General features: G+C 47.5%; 1 protein-coding gene across 2 annotated transcripts in view; it reads right to left on the minus strand.

Annotated features, from left to right (window-relative positions):
* Nucleotides 1-16,464, minus strand: part of LOC122372058 (sodium- and chloride-dependent GABA transporter 1-like) — a 44,162-nt gene that overhangs the window by 20,314 nt on the left and 7,384 nt on the right. The window lies entirely within an intron of this gene.

A 16,464-nucleotide genomic window follows, 5' to 3' on the forward strand; every position in this document is an offset into this window, starting at 1 on the left:
GAATTTTACGAGACTGTGGCTGAATGAAAGAGGAGATGACAAGTGTGTCAGGTATAACATCAGTGGCCAGTGGCCACCTATCATTACACCATGGTTGCGAATGAAATGCTGTCTCGTGAAGCTCCAGTGCAGAGTCGGTAGAGCGGACAGCGGTTATTGGCTATTTATATACACTGTGTTATTGGCGACGGGTCTGCGGCGGTGGCAAAAGCAATCGCCTTTGCCCAACGACACAGGCGGTTCCATGAGAACGCATAGAGTATATAGGGTGCCTATGTTTCACCACTTGAATTAGGGCGATGAATTTCAGCTATGACAGTTATATTATCTAATAATTATGCTGCCATGTTTCCCAAACATTATATGTGATAGATGCGCCGGCATAGTAAACTTTAACTGTTTATGATGGGTATGGTTCATCTGGCCTGCTGACCGCTCTTACATCCGCCCCGCACATAAGTTTCCGACCATTGCCTTAGTGGAATGAGCTTCAGGTATAGTTATGTTTAAGCTGTAACCAAAAAAACAATGGTCACAACCTCTGTGAGAATTCAGAACGCCAGATTGAAATTAAATGCTACTTAAAGACAGACTTTTACATCATGTCAGTCAGACTTGAGTTGGAAACTATTGAGTGCATTCGTACGTTGTGCTAATAATAGCCGTTATGACGACGGCCATCTGGTACACATTTGGTGCACATCTGGTACAGATTAGGTGCAGATTTGGTCAAATCAGGTTCAGTGTGTCTCTAAACAGCTATCAGCTAGGGTTGCACTATATAATTGCTTATATGCCTGTTTTTTCATATTATCAGAGAGCATCATCGGTTAAAACACTGAAATAAATTCATACAATGAAGATATTTGCTGTAAATAAAATTAGGTGCAGATTTGGTTAAATCAGGTGCATTCGCCGGATAGCCCGTCGTGAAAACGGCTAATAGCCGTTTTCACAACGGCTAATAGCCGTTTAACGTTAATAGCCGTGAAAACGGCTAATTCACGACGGGCTATCCGGCGAGTGCACCTGATTTGACCAGATCTGCACCTAATCTCTTTTATGCAGAAAATATCTTTATTTTATGAATTTATTTCGGTGTTTTAATCGATGATGCTCTCTAATAATATGAAAAAGCAGACATATAAGTAATTAGTGCAGCCCAAGCTGATAGTTACTAAGAGACACACTGAACCTAATTTGACCAAATCTGCACCTAATCTGCACCAGATGTGCACCAAATGTGTACCAGATGGCCGTCGTGAAAACGGCTAATACGTATACCTAACTATTTAGTTCATCGAGCAACTTCTCGGATTGATGCTAAGCACGTCAGCATTACGACAGAATTTGACGCATGTTCTGGAGACGAGATCTACATCATCCCTCACTGGTTCGTGTCAACCTCTGTACGTGCGACGCGATTGCCAAGAGTTTGAGAAATCTGTAACCTTACCATTCGGCTACTTTCCGAGCTACAGAGGAATCTCGAACCACTTGGTGAGCTAATAGTTACATTCACCCGATATTCGCTAGCAGAACCGGGACAAATGTTGACGGAAAACTTGGTGCCTAAAGGAATGCTATCCAAGATTTTAAAATCTTACGCATATCTTGGCATTTTGGTTAGTTAAAATGAAATATTACTCAGGGGCATGACAAAGTAAGGGAATAAACATTCAATAAAACATTTTTATTTAGGTATTGATTTCGCCTATCACTGGGATCTGTAATGGTACAGGTATCCCCATTTGCGGCATAAGAATAACCCCCGCCATGGTGGAGGGGGAGTATTTTTGGCCACCCCTCCAGTCTTTTCGCATTATCTCTAAAACTACTGCGCCGGCCGCCGAGTGTCAAACTTTCAGTACCGTCTCGTACCTACATCACTTTTACACCTCGTGTAAAAAAAAAAAATGTTCCAGAGCCTATGATAGGTTGGCCACAAATGACATTGAGTGACGCCATAATCAGCCATTTTCGATCAAAAAAAAGGTTTTGCGGGAAGAGCCATCATGCCTAATGTGTTAAAGATGGATAAAACTGATCTAAATCAAACAGATGTAAAATGAACAGGGCCACAAATTTGCCACCTCGAGTTGTTGATTTATTTTTTTTTGTGTTTGACCTCTAAATAAAAAAAAACAATACCCTAAAAATACCAAAAAAAATTAAAATTTCGAAGAAACGGGATATACGTATAGAGCTATTAGTCTACTATCGACATGCCAAATTTAAGCTCGGCAACACTATTTTTGGCAAAATTTAGGCGAAAAATGCTCAAAATTGATGCTGTCCAATATTCAAACACAACTTTCAGCCTTTATAGACTACGTAGAATAAAACTAAGACCAGTATAACGCCTTTTGGGGCGACTAACGGAGCGAGCGAGAGGGTGGGCCTTGCAGTGCGAAATTGCGAGGCGGTACCTCCAACTGACTTGTGCACGGCACCCTACTAACCGGTCTCTAGCGATGCGCCAAATTTGAGCACAATCGGCCCAGCCGTTCTCGAGATCTGGAAGCGACACCCTGCACGTGCGAACGTGCAAAATGGGTCCAAAATGACTTTTGCACGGCACCCTACTATCCGGTCCCTAGCCATGTACCAAATTTGGGCGCAATCGGTCCAGCCGTTCTCGAAATCTGGAATCAACCCCTGCACGTGCGCACGTGCAGCAGCACCCCAACTGTGGCACATGGATATGCATTGCCTAGTGGGTGCCTACCTACATGCCAACTTTCAGCGCAATCGGCCAAGTAGTTACCGAGATATTGCAACAATTACAAAAGTGACACCTCTTCCTTTTGCACGTGGCACGTGCATAAAGGGTCACCCACATGCATCGAGAATAGTCCAATACTTGGTAGAAGGAATGAAGCTACCCTACAAAAATTACCGCGTGTAAATCGGTCAAGTGGTTGCTGAGATATAAGCGTCGCAGAATCGTGACCACGGTCGGCCGGCCGGCCGCTCATACTTGCAGAAATTTCCGTTATTCTACGTAAGACTCCGCTCGCTTCGCTCACTCCGTAACCACCATTGGATTCCTCGTGATGAGCTGCATCGAATAGGTGCTCAATGCATGCAAAAATATCATCTTTGAAATTTGACCTTTTTTACCTGAACTTATCCTGCCCTCCACCAGAACGTGACCTAAACCGTCCCTGATGGTCGTGTAACCAACACCATTGAGTTTGATGCTATAGATTGGATATAAAAGATGCATCACACGGCCGTAGTATACTACGGCCGTGTGATGCATCTTTTATGTCCAACTTTATAAAGTTGGATTCATGTGCTGGCCCTTGGTGACCTGACCTGGTATTAGTGACCTCTTTTGGCAACATATAGTATGTACTAGGCGATCGACGCTCTATCGATGATTTTCGATAAAATACGTTTTACCCGATGCTATAACCCATTTCCTAGAAGGCCCGTAAACGGTAAAACAGTTTGCTTTGGGATGACCTGTGACTTCATCGGTGACCCCGGGGTCAATGAAACTATTTTTTTCATGACAGTGTTTACAGGGCTATCGAACGCCGCTTGAGGTTTGTGAATCCGTCCAGTAGTTTCGGAGATACGAGGGAGGGGAGGGGCAAAAAATAGCCCACCCTTTCCCCCACCAGGCTGCCTCAATCGGACCCCACCGGAGCGCGGGATGATTGAAATGAAATAAAATGAGCACGGTGATATATGACTATTCATTATTGACACCTCCCACTCATGTTTGCATTTTGCAAACCTGGGAACTGAGTCACTGCCGCGCTGTCTGTCTCCACAAATCATTTTACGAGTGGTTACGAATTAGCTATTGCACATTTTGATTTAAACAAATAAAGATCGTTCTGTTGATGCTCTGTAATGTAACTGAGTTCTTACTCAGTTACATATAATTTAAAGGTAGTGTGCCAGCTTTCCTGGACCGTATGGAGTTAATGGCCCAGATAAGGAGAACCGGATTTTTAGAACTTATCCATTAGGGCGGGTCATCCGAGAACTTTTTTTCGAGGACACATAATGAAGACCGAAATTCCTACGGAGCATGTCACAAGAAGACTGTGTGAATTTTTTCAATTTTTTTGGTTGAGGTTGCGGGTCGCCGCAGCCAATTAATCAACCGGGGTTTTCGCTACATTTTCACTGCACGCGAGTTTTGAGCACAAATATCATATGATTAATTATTTTCAAATATATACATCGAAACTTCAGCTATTCCTCAACCTATTCTGCAAGTCTGTTGGCTGTATCTCTTTAACTGTGGCCATGGTGCCATGCTCTCTGTATCGGTTTTCCGCAACTCGATCGCAGCGCCATCTCTTGAGAGGACTGTTAACTTTGCGTCGGCCGAGACAATATGCATTCTGCTGATGCGATCTTAGGACGCTGATGAAAAAAACGTAAGGCACAGGAACGTATATAGCGTGAAAGCTGTCAATTGCAATTAAAGTAGCCATTAAATGTACATATTGGGGGTTCACCTGACTTTAGCACAGCCATTATGCGCCAAGTGCGATAGTGTCCGCTGGACCTATTAGTCATTTGATTCTGCGCTGAGACTTCAGCAGCATTATTTTCAGTTTTGGCTTCGATTATTTCCTTGCATGTAAATGTAACCTTTCTTTTGAAATGCAAACCTAGTGTTAGAACTGAACAGTAGCAGCTCAATTGCAGAATAACTAAGTACTAGGTTAGCCTCGTCAACTTAGCCCGGCTTCATCTGACAACAGACTGAGGATGAGTTGCGAGGTATCCTGCTGATCGGCGATCCGCGTATCATATGACTGCCCGAGTCGCGCGTTCTCATCGGACCATCAGATCCTATTTTGACGACCTATTGGGGCTGGGCCACCGCAACAAGCAGTGGAGCATCGAGCTTTGAGGGAAACTGACCTCATAATAACCGCGGTAGTAGCTGCTAAGTGGTCGCCGACGCAATTTGTGATCCCAATCATGTGACATTGTTGCAGTTAGTGGAAAGGAGCCTCCATGTCGAAACGGAACTAATGCCGCGTGGTGGTCCTCGGTGACACTTCACATTCTGTTCTCGGATAGGCAAGTGATTACAAAGGAAATGCCCTTCTGCATTTTACGTGCATAAGGATGCGTCGTTTATCATGATAAATAGGATAGCCGTGCTGGATCATCGGCTATGACGAGCCTGTTGGACGAGCATATTGCTTCAGTAAATGAGCCCGGTAGTCAATGCTTATTCTATTTTACACCCAAATCAGACAAGGGCCAAACTATTAAACAAGTTTACTAGACTTGTGGAAAAGCCACTGGACTAAAGCTGCGCCGATCAGTGGACCATTTACCAAGAGTGCCTGTGCATCGAGCAGGAACCGTTCGTGCCGTTTCGGGCAACGCCATGCAGTCCAGATCAGAGAACACTTCTGAACAGCCCGGAAGCAGGCGTCACGCTCTTGACAAATCCTGAGGTAGCTGTCAGTAAGGAAGCTTGAGCCCTTGAATTTGGTAAAATGGCTTACGTTTGCAGCTTGCAAGTTACGTATTCCGTCGCGATCGCCCATCATACAACATATATTGACCAGCTTCGAACTATCACCGAGTTCAATGTTGTTCACTATGTCCCAATGTGGTCCGAAATTACGGAGTAAACATTGCAGAGACGGATTACTCCAAAGCATCCAGCTATTGCGAGACCTCTCAGCTCACCGGTCTGTGTTATTCGCCCAGTGATCGACAGGAATAAGTACCGGGCTCACTATAGGAAACTTTTTTGGGCTGTACTGGCCGATACAGACAGCCAGCAAACAGTGCATACACTGCGATGCTTGCTGAACTAAGGAATGGTGATAAAAAGACTCGAGACACTTATGGCAAGAAAGTATAGGAAGCGAATGAGGCAGAAGACATAAAGATATGCGATTCTATCAGCATTTTGCAATAAACAATTCATGCACTACATGCAGCTCATAGATCGGTCCAAAGAACGCGTTACAGAGTCACCAATAGCAATCTCGCTGGAAGAGGGTGACCTTGGACCCGCTGCTTAACAAATTAATTTCGATCCGGTGCATACCCATACTCACTACTCAGACAGTGGAACTAGCCGTCCGGCTCGTAACATAGGCAGCATACGTTGCTGTTATTAAGAGAGCACGTCTCGGTTACATCACGTGTGCCATCAGGACGCAATGCAACGCTCTCATGCCGGCGTTTGAATCAATTATCGAAGTGTGATTTTCTGCCCTAGGACGGTTAGGTGGCTGGCTACATTGCATTCAAAAATGAACATACGGTTTGGACTGATGTCATCTGTCTGCAAAACTTAATTTAACTGATAAACATATAGGCACCAAAGTTAAGCATCTCGCTGTTTTCTTGGCGAAATCACTATAGGTATAGCTTCCGGAGCAATTTATGATTCCTGAAGTAATTCGGATCGAATGGGTACAACTCACCTAGTGTCAAATAAGGAACACCAGACACCTAGGAACACCAAAGAACACCATATACCCGACGTGGCAGCGGCTGCGTCAGCTTTTAACGGTCGGACAGCCGTCAAAATCAATGTTATGCCAAACTCGCTCAATAGATGGCGCTGGTTTCGTTGCGCTCAGAGCGCCGATGCTAATCGCTATTCTGAGCACGATTCTGCCACTGGGGTTTCTTAACTTTGTGAAGAGGTGGGGGTAAGCATGTAGAACTAGGAAAGTGGTAAATATAGTACCTTTCTCGATTTTTTCCCACTACATTTTGCAAACAACGAGAAAAATTAGCAAAAGTGGTGTCAAAAAACCGTTGACGGCGCGCCCAGTTCCTTTTCAAAAATTCGCAAAAAAATATGTTTTAACCGTTTTATGGATCAGCCCGTAGGAAAATCGCTCTTCACTTGGAAACTTTTTCCATCGACCCGCCCTATTATCCATACCTTCAAAACTCATGGAAACGTCTTAAATTCTTCAAATTTTGAGTACCCCAGTGCGAAATTCGCCCCGACGGGTTGTCGGTCGTACCCCAACAACATTTCACACCACTATGAACAATAAATGCACACACTGAAATCGCTATTACCGATATGCTCATCCAATCAAGTTTCGATAAACCCGTTCATCATCATCTCCTGCGGTTTCGAACACGCCTGTTAGGTGGTGCGGTAGACCGCGCCCAAAGCCAGGGCCCCGGTAACGTGAGGTAGCCGAGTCGGGGCAGCGTGCGCTGACCCAAGCCGGGGCCGCGTGTCCTCCCGGTGTCATGTGATAGCCCGGGGCTGCCCGCGGGGATGCGGTAGACCGCGCCCAAAGCTGCGGCCCCGGCTTGGGTCAGCGCACGTTGCCCCGACTCGGCTACCTCACGTTACCGGCGCCCTGGCTTTGGGCGCGGCTTCTGCTTATACCTTGTGGTGCGGTGGTGGTGCGTCGGGCCGCGCGCTCTGACTTCGGCCAAGAAAAATGCGTCAGCTGATCATTGTAATTTCTGCCACTTGCGTGTGGTGAAATGGGGTCATAACTTAAGAGACGGCTTTTTCATATCAATTATTTTACATAAAATCATATTTCAAACCATAAATGATGTTCGACAGCCAAATAAAAGAAACAATACCAATACAGGCTTACAGTTTAAGGCTCGACATTGGTGTTGTCTACGATTAGACAGCTGATAACTCATTCCCGTACGTCGTAACTCTATAATGACCTTTGCTTATTGTCACATGTGCGCCGCATTCGCGATTGTTGCCGACGCCTATTTGCAGGTCAGCCCACTACAGTTGTTATACATATCGAAAAACCGATAAACTTTTAGGCGAAAAAGGCACTATTCCAGGCCCATTTTTGATTTTTTTTGCGATATTAGGAAAAAACAGAAGCTTCTTATCCTAGGAAAAATAAAATGGGAAATCTTTCAAAGGTGGCACACTACCTTTAACCCGCGCCGGGCCGGTGCTCTGAGATTCCGCGCCGGGCCGGGGGGGGGGTGTCTGAACACCCCCCCTTCTAACTCGGCTCCTGGGCCACGTAGCGACACGCGGTAAGCGGCAATCGAAAGAACGTCCAAAATAAGGACGAAAACACTTCGGTCATTTTTTGGGTCAGGTCAAAGGTCAGGTCACCAGAGGTCACCAAAGGTCAAATGTCTACTATTTCAACATTTTGGAAACTGCCAACGGCTATCTCGGGAACCGATAGAGCTACAGCGCCGCGGAAAAGCGCATTCGATAGCCCTTTTACAGACCTTTCTGAGCAATGTCCTCAGATTTGACCTCAGGTCAACGGTTTAGCCTCCAGAGGGCAAAAACTCCAAAAATAGCCGTTTTTACGAAAAACGTTTTTTTCGGCAATAACTTTTGACTCAAAAGAGCCACGACATTACTTTTGCCACCATCGTGATCCTCTCGTCGAGACGCGTCGAATGAACTATAATTTGACCTTGAAAGGTCAACTTGAAAATTTGACCTCAGGTCAAGGTCAAATTTGACCGTCAAACCTGACCGGAAAAGGTCATGTTGCATATCAGTCGATCCGCAACGTCGAGCCGAACACATCTAAGGCGTTTTCAGCGCTCTAGCACGTCTCTATCAGAAGCTATTAGCGAAAAACTGTTAGATTCTGTTCGTGACCTGAGATGACCTCCGGGACATAACGAGAGGTCACAGTTGCCATTTTCCGGTTCAGTGTGTCCATTTTACCTACATCTCGATGTTTGAGAGTGTCTAGAAGAGCGTTCGTGCAAAACAGACGCTTTTCAATTTTCTCCCATTGACTTATACCTAATGGAGAGGTCGCAAAATCGACCTGACTTTAGGTCACCGATATCAAAATTCCGAGATATACATTTTATAGATAATGTTGCTCTCATCAATCGCTGAAAGTTTCAAGGCAATCGATCAATCGGTGTAGCTATGACGAGCATTCTTATTTTTTTCTGAGGTGAGGTCACTTGGCGTGACCTGGTGACCTGACCTAAGGTGACCTGGGTCTGAAATTTTCACAACATGTGCGGAAAAGATGCACAAACAGGTGTGCCAAAAACAGTGGCGCTCCGCGCCGCCGTTTTTGAGATATCTGCGAAAAACTGCAGGGGGGTGTTAAAACACCCCCCCCCCCCGGCCCCGGCCCGGCGCGGGTTAAGGTATAATTTAACCTTAAGGTCAAATTATACCTTAAATTACTTTATACCTTAAAGGACAAGTTTCAACGCGAGGAAAAGATGTCGCTAAAAATAACCGTAGTGCCAGCTTGGTGACAAGTTCTTGCACAAATCAAAACATGTTCCGCAAAAAACGCCAATTATAGGTGGGGGACTTTTGATAACTTCTTGCGACGACCTTTGACGCGACCTAAAAATTGACCAATCTAGTATCAGTTTTTACGCTCTTTCAAATATCGCTTACCACGTGCCGATAGCCCAGGAACGGAGTTAAAGGGACTATCTCACCTTTAACATGGGGTTTGAGTTGAGATAGCCAAGTTTGCGGCGAGGTTCAGAAACCACTATCTATCTAGGTTGCAACCCCCGCGGCCTCTTGGTGTTGAAGAAATTCGTTCCCTTCATTTGAAAATGGCCCTTGTACAGGGTGTCCCAGAATTACCCGGACATTATTAATTAGCGTATAAAATAAGGCAAACATGATTGCGCTTTTTTCTTTTTGTCGTCCTATATAGTCAACTAGGGTGGCTGTGAAATAGCACATGCAATAGATACGCTTACTACAAGATCAGCCGACAATGATTGAAAATGCCAGCCATTGCTGGTCTCAGTTGTTTTACGGCTCTCCCGAAACTCGGTGAAGGCCTGTTCTCTTTGATGTCTTTGACCTGTTGCCGGAGGATAATACAATCATATAAGATAAACTTAACATCAAAGTTGTTGCCGGAGTTGTTGCTGGAGGCGGGACCCGACCGGCCCGGTCGGGTCCCGCCTCGGGACCCGACCGGGCCGCCGCGGCTGACCTGACGGAGGGCGCTCAGCTGGCGGCTCCGGCCGGTCTGGTGGCCGCCGCCTCCACCGTACCGGCCGGCTCCCGCCCGGCCCGGGCGCGGGTGGTTCACCGCGGCCGGCGTGCCCGTCACCGTCAGCGGGGCTCGCGCGGGGGTGGAGCCTGGCGCCGCGACTCCAGCGGTGGCATGTTCAAGATCTGTGCCATCAACATACAGTCTCTTAAACCCAAGACCGTCGAACTTTCTCATGAACTTGACCGTTTTAAATACGACATTGTTCTCATCAGTGAGTCATGGCTCAAGCCCAGCATTCCCAGTCGCCTACTTGCTTTCTCTGGTTATGACTTTAAACGCAGTGACCGCAAGTTTACTCCCAAGGGTTACGGCGGTGTGGCGGTGCTGAGCCGAGCCGGTATGGAGACCAAGAAGATTGACGTTCCAGCCCCGCGCAGTGACGACTCTAAGCTTGAGTCACTGTGGCAGCTGCACCGGTGGGGCCGTCAAGAGGTCGTGGTTGGCGCCGTGTACCGAGCACCGCGGCGTACCGCGGCCGCGCTTGACGCCGACTTCTCCGAACTGGACGCACAGTACCAGCACGTCACGCTCCGTTACCCCGGCCGGCCAGTCATCATTGGCGGTGATCTGAACTGTTGTATGCTAGCTGACCCCAGTTCACATGCTGGCTGCGAGAGGTTAACCGCCTTTTTGAACAGATACTCGCTCACGCAGACCATCTCGACTCCCACTTACTCCACCGGCTCCCTTCTGGATGTTTTTATTGTCAACCGTAGTTTCGTTCTTAAATCAGGTACTAGGTTTTGTCATTTTAGTCCTCATCTTTTCATTCGCATGATCTGTGACATCCCACGATTTAGACGTAAGCCTACTGTCACCAAGGCTCGTATGTTCCGTAACATTGACATCGCTGATTATCACCTTGACCTGTCGTGTTGTGACTGGAGCCAGGTCTACTTATCAGACACCGTATCCGACAAGTGGGATTATCTTGTTGACGCCGTGCGCGGTGTGCTCGACCGTCATGCCCCCGTTCGCTCGGTTAAAATCCGCAACCCCTCCGCCCCTCCCCTGTCTGCCGCCACGCGCGACCTGATGGCTCGCAGAGCCGCCGCGCTCTCTAGCCGCGGGCACGGCTCTGACGAGTACCGGGCCGCTAACCGAGCGGTGCGAGCAGCTGTGCGGGCGGACAGTCGGAGCGATATTGAGGGGCGAATCGCAGCGGACGGTCCGGCTTCGGTGTGGCGTAACTTGCGGCGTGTCGTGAGTGGCAAGCGAGATTCGCATGTCACTTTTCCCCGCGTCAGTGGTGACACACTGAATCAGTTTTTTGTCGATGTAGGCGCAAACATTGTTTCCGATTTGAACTCCGGTGTGCACGACTCGTCTCGGCAAGTGCCTGTGCGGCTACAGCGAGTCGGTTCGTGCGGTTTTACCGTGCAACCCGTCAGTCTTGAATTTTTAAAGAACGTTGTTTTTAGCATGCGAAACTCATCTGCTCGTGGCTCTGACGGGCTTTGCATTCGCGTTTTTAAGATGTCTTTTAGTGTGATCGGACCTGTTCTCTTGCATGTTGTGAACTCCTGCCTATCCATGAATGACATCCCCGCATCCTGGAAACATGCCCAAATCCACCCCATCCTGAAGTCCGGTGATCCCAACAATCCTGCAAACTACCGTCCTATTTCCATCCTCCCTGTCATTGCGAAGGTAGTGGAGAAGGTCGAACAGCGACAGCTTCAACACTACCTATCCTCCAACTCTCTCCTCTCCCCTACCCAACACGGCTTCCGTCCACATCACTGTACCGAATCAGCCCTTCTCCAAATCTCTGACCGAGCACTTGCTGGCATGGATCAAGGCCACATCTCTCTGCTCTGTTTACTTGATCTGTCTAAAGCTTTTGACGTGATTTCCCACTCTAAATTGCTTGACAAGCTCGAGCTGCACGGCATTGACACTGCCTGGTTTCGTAATTATCTTGACGGTCACACGCAAAGCGTAGCCATCTCTGCCTCACAGAGCTCCCCTCCGCTCAACATTAGCCAGGGCGTCTTCCAGGGGTCATCGTTGGGTCCTCTCTTGTTCAGCATCGTCGTTAACGATCTTAGCTTGTACGCTGGCGACTCTTTTATCATTCAGTACGCCGATGACACCCAGGTTTTAGTCTCTGGACACAAGTCCGAGCTACCTGACCTTATCTTAAAACTCGAGGCATCTCTCCAGTCGCTTGGTGATTACTTTCATTCGAACGGTCTAAAACTTAACGAGTCAAAATTCGAGCTACTTCCCATCGGCTCACGTCAAAATCTGCGAGACCTCCCACCGTTCACGGTCAAGTTTCGGCAAGCCGTGCTATCACCTTGCACTGAAGCAAAAAATCTCGGTGTCACTTTTGATCGCCATCTCACTTGGGACTCGCACGTATCGCAACTGTCACAGAAGTGCTTCGGCATCCTTATCGGTCTCTCCCACATCCGCCACTACCTACCATCCGGTACTCTCCCAATCCTTGTGTCTGCCCTCGTCCTTTCCCACGTCCGCTACTGCCTCTCCGTCTATGGCAACGGGTCTGCCAAGAACCTCGCCACCATCAACAAAATTCTAAATTTTGCGGCCCGCATCATCTCCGGCAAAAAGAAATTCGACCACATCTCCTCTGTCCGTGCCTCACTCGGCTGGCCGGACCCCTCCACTATGGTTCAAGCCCAAACCCTAAACATCCTACACAAAGCTAGACGAACAGGTCAGCCCGAGTCACTAGCTGCACTATTTGCCACTAATGCCGAGCGTCCAGACCGTAGCCGCAGCACCAGGCAGGACCACCTGCTTAGTCTTCCCCGCATACACGGCTCGGCTGCGGGGAAGCGGCAATTCGTGTACCGCGCTGCCGCAGGCTATAACGCCCTACCACGCGAGTTCTGGGACATGTCCACCTCGATGTTTACCAGCAAGGTCTTAGAACTCTTATCTTCGGTGACATGAGCTGACACGTCACTGTGACCGCTTTTAGCTTCTGCATCGTGTGTGTAGTGTGGTTTATGTGTGTTCACTTTTTATCCTCATCATTGCATTTCTTAGCGTGTGTTGACTCTGACTCGAGAATAGCCCTGTGATTCCGATCTCATGAAGGGATGAGTCTATGACGTAAATACAATACAATACAATACTATACAAGTGTTCCCAGGTCATAAGGCATTATCCCCCAAAACAAAAATTGCTGCCTACACCACTTTTGCCGTGTTTTTTACATTTGAAGTGGAGAAGCTCCATGTCTGAACATGGCGGGACCTTTGGCTTCCAACAGATTTGATTTCCAAAACAAACCCGTTCATGGCCATTTGGTTTACGACATCCAGTTTTTTTTACTGGTAGAATATTACCGCAGTAGTACTTTGTGCTAACGGCTGTCGTTGGGCCATCATATCAAGCCCAATGAGTGCACGGTGGCTCAAAATGTCTCACAATTTGATTTTCGACGGGTGCCTGGCCGTCCCTGCTGTTGGGGCGTTGTAGCCATCTGACGTTCACACACGCCTTTTTCGGGCGGTTTAAATGACAGAATACCTTCGTTAGACCACAAAGTGTGCTTCAATATAATTTTTTGTTGTATATGTTATATTTTTGGGATGAATTGTAGTGATTTTCGCTGCTTTTCCCGTAGTTTTCGCATCTTTTTCAGGCGAGGGACCCCAAATTCCAAAATTTTGCGAAGATAGTGGTGGAAAGTAGACTGATGTTCTTTAGATAATCCTGATCTATCGTTTAGCTAGTTTTTAGCTAGATCAGTGACGTTTGTTGTCCATGACAAGCAACCAACCGTTTGACAACTGGTGCATGGCCCTTTATGGCCGAGCCCAAGCTTGTCAATCAGGTTTATCTCTTGCTCTCTCTGGCTTCGTTAGCTGATATAATTGCGCTTTGCTCAATCCTAACTGCTTGCAGATGAGCTGCTGAAGCTCTCCAGCGAAAACCATGCCGAAAGTCCGTTTACAAAGTTGAAAACGGGAGTTGATTCACCATGGTTGCCTATTAGTGGCTTAAGCTGAAAACGGAAAAGGACTAGGTACTCTTACTTGACTCTGGATAATACTTGACTCGAGTCGTTACCGGTCACCAAAAGCACACAGTCCCCAAGCTCGATAGCTAAGGGATATCTTATAAAAGTATGATGCTTGTATATCATTAGAATCGAGCGCAATCGTACTTTTAGCCAGAAAATAAATGTCCGGGTAATTCTGGGACACCCTGTACAAGGCCCTATCTTCAACATGGAGCAACCGTTAATGTGACGTCACCTCGTTTAGTCATTCTGATTTAAATGGGTTTGTTCGTTGAAAAATCGCTTAAAACTTGGTCTGAACTTTGTTGTGGTGCCTACAGAGTAAAAAGAATCAGCTTTATGACAGTAATGTGGCCTGGGGAAGGAGGTAATTTTGGGCTGTGACGTCACATATTTGAAAGTTTGTGTTTGGAATATGGGAAGCCTAAGATGTTTAATGAAAAATAAATGCCAGAACCGTGTTCCTGGTCATCCAATCTATAAAGTCGGGCACAATTTAACTGGTTTTAACAACATTTTAGAAGGTGGGATAGTCCCTTTAAATGGGGGTGTTCCCGGCATGTAACGGAAGTTAGCAGGGATTCAGCAGGGGTTCAGCAGGGTTTCAGCAGGGATCGACGGCCCCTACGATTTCGCTGAATTTTGGTGGAGAGGTGCAGAATGGTGTCCTCTATCGAAAATCCTAGTGCCAAAATGCGGGGAATCCATCAGGGGGGCCACAAATCCCAAAAAACAGTATGCCCTCGGGGCACAATCGACGAACTTTGAAAACCCTACTCCTAGCCGTCAAAACAGCTAAAAATGCACGTCATTCGAAAGAGGACAAAATTTTACGTACAACGGTACCAAATTTAGGGGGCTAGCGCCCCCCTGAACCGAACAAAACAGCTTCAAATATATGGGCCCGGGAGTATGCCCTCGGGGCATAAATAAACGTTTTCAACCATTTCAGGCCTATAACATCGACAAAATCCAGCAATATGCACATCATTGGAAAGAGCGTAATTTCCCAAACAAAAAACCCAAGTAACATTTTTCGATGGGGCCCACCTGGGGCCCACGGGACCCAATTGAAATTTGGGGCCCAATGGGGCGGCCCCTACGATTTTCTTCAAAATTTGCACAGACACTCTCCTGGGCCCCCTCTTCAATCTGGCTGAAGAAACCTACCAGGGAATCCAAAGGAAGGGGCCCAAAGAGGGCCCCAAAGAGGCCCTTTCTAAGTATTGCCCCTAATTTCGCGACCAACCCCGGAAATATGCACATCATTGGAAAGAGCGTAATTTCCCAAACAAAAAACCCAAGTAACATTTTTCGATGGGGCCCACCTGGGACCCACGGGACCCAATTGAAATTTGGGGCCCAATGGGGCGGCCCCTACGATTTTCTTCAAAATTTGCACAGACACTCTCCTGGGCCCCCTCTTCAATCTGGCTGCAGAAACCTACCGGGGAATCCAAAGGAAGGGGCCCAAAGAGGGCCCCAAAGAGGCCCTTTCTAAGTATTGTCCCTAATTTCGCGACCAACCCCGGCAATATGCACATCATTGGAAAGAGCGTAATTTTCCAAACAAAAAACCCAAGTAACATTTTTCGATGGGGCCCACCTGGGGCCCACGGGACCCAATTGAAATTTGGGGCCCAATGGGGCGGCCCCTACGATTTTCTTCAAAATTTGCACAGACACTCTCCTGGGCCCCCTCTTCAATCTGGCTGAAGAAACCTACCGGGGAATCCAAAGGAAAGGGCCCAAAGAGGGCCCCAAAGAGGCCCTTTCTAAGTATTGCCCCTAATTTCGCGACCAACCCCGGCAATATGCACATCATTGGAAAGAGCGTAATTTCCCAAACAAAAAAAACCAAGTAACATTTTTCGATGGGGCCCACCTGGGGCCCACGGGACCCAATTGAAATTTGGGGCCCAATGAGGCGGCCCCTACGATTTTCTTCAAAATTTGCACAGACACTCTCCTGGGCCCCTCTTCAATCTGGCTGAAGAAACCTACCGGGGAATCCAAAGGAAGGGGCCCAAAGAGGGCCCCAAAGAGGCCCTTTCTAAGTATTGCATCTAATTTCGCGACCAACCCCGGCAATATGCACATCATTGGAAAGAGCGTAATTTCCCAAACAAAAAACCCAAGTAACATTTTTCGATGGGGCCCACCTGGGGCCCACGGGACCCAATTGAAATTTGGAACCCAATGGGGCGGCCCCTACGATTTTCTTCAAAACTTGCACAGACACTCTCCTGGGCCCCCTCTTCAATCTGGCTGAAGAAACCTACCGGGGAATCCAAAGGAAGGGGCCCAAAGAGGGCCCCAAAGAGGCCCTTTTTTAAGTATTGCCCCTAATTTCGCGACCAACCCCGGCAATATGCACATCAATGGAAAGAGCGTAATTTCCCAAACAAAAAACCCAAGTAACATTTTTCGATGGAGCCCACCTGGGGCCCAAGGGACCCAATTGAAATTTTAGGCCCA

This window comes from Amphibalanus amphitrite, unplaced genomic scaffold, assembly GCF_019059575.1.
Source record: "Amphibalanus amphitrite isolate SeventyFive unplaced genomic scaffold, NRLGWU_Aamphi_draft 001310F_arrow, whole genome shotgun sequence".
NCBI lineage: Eukaryota > Metazoa > Arthropoda > Thecostraca > Balanomorpha > Balanidae > Amphibalanus > Amphibalanus amphitrite.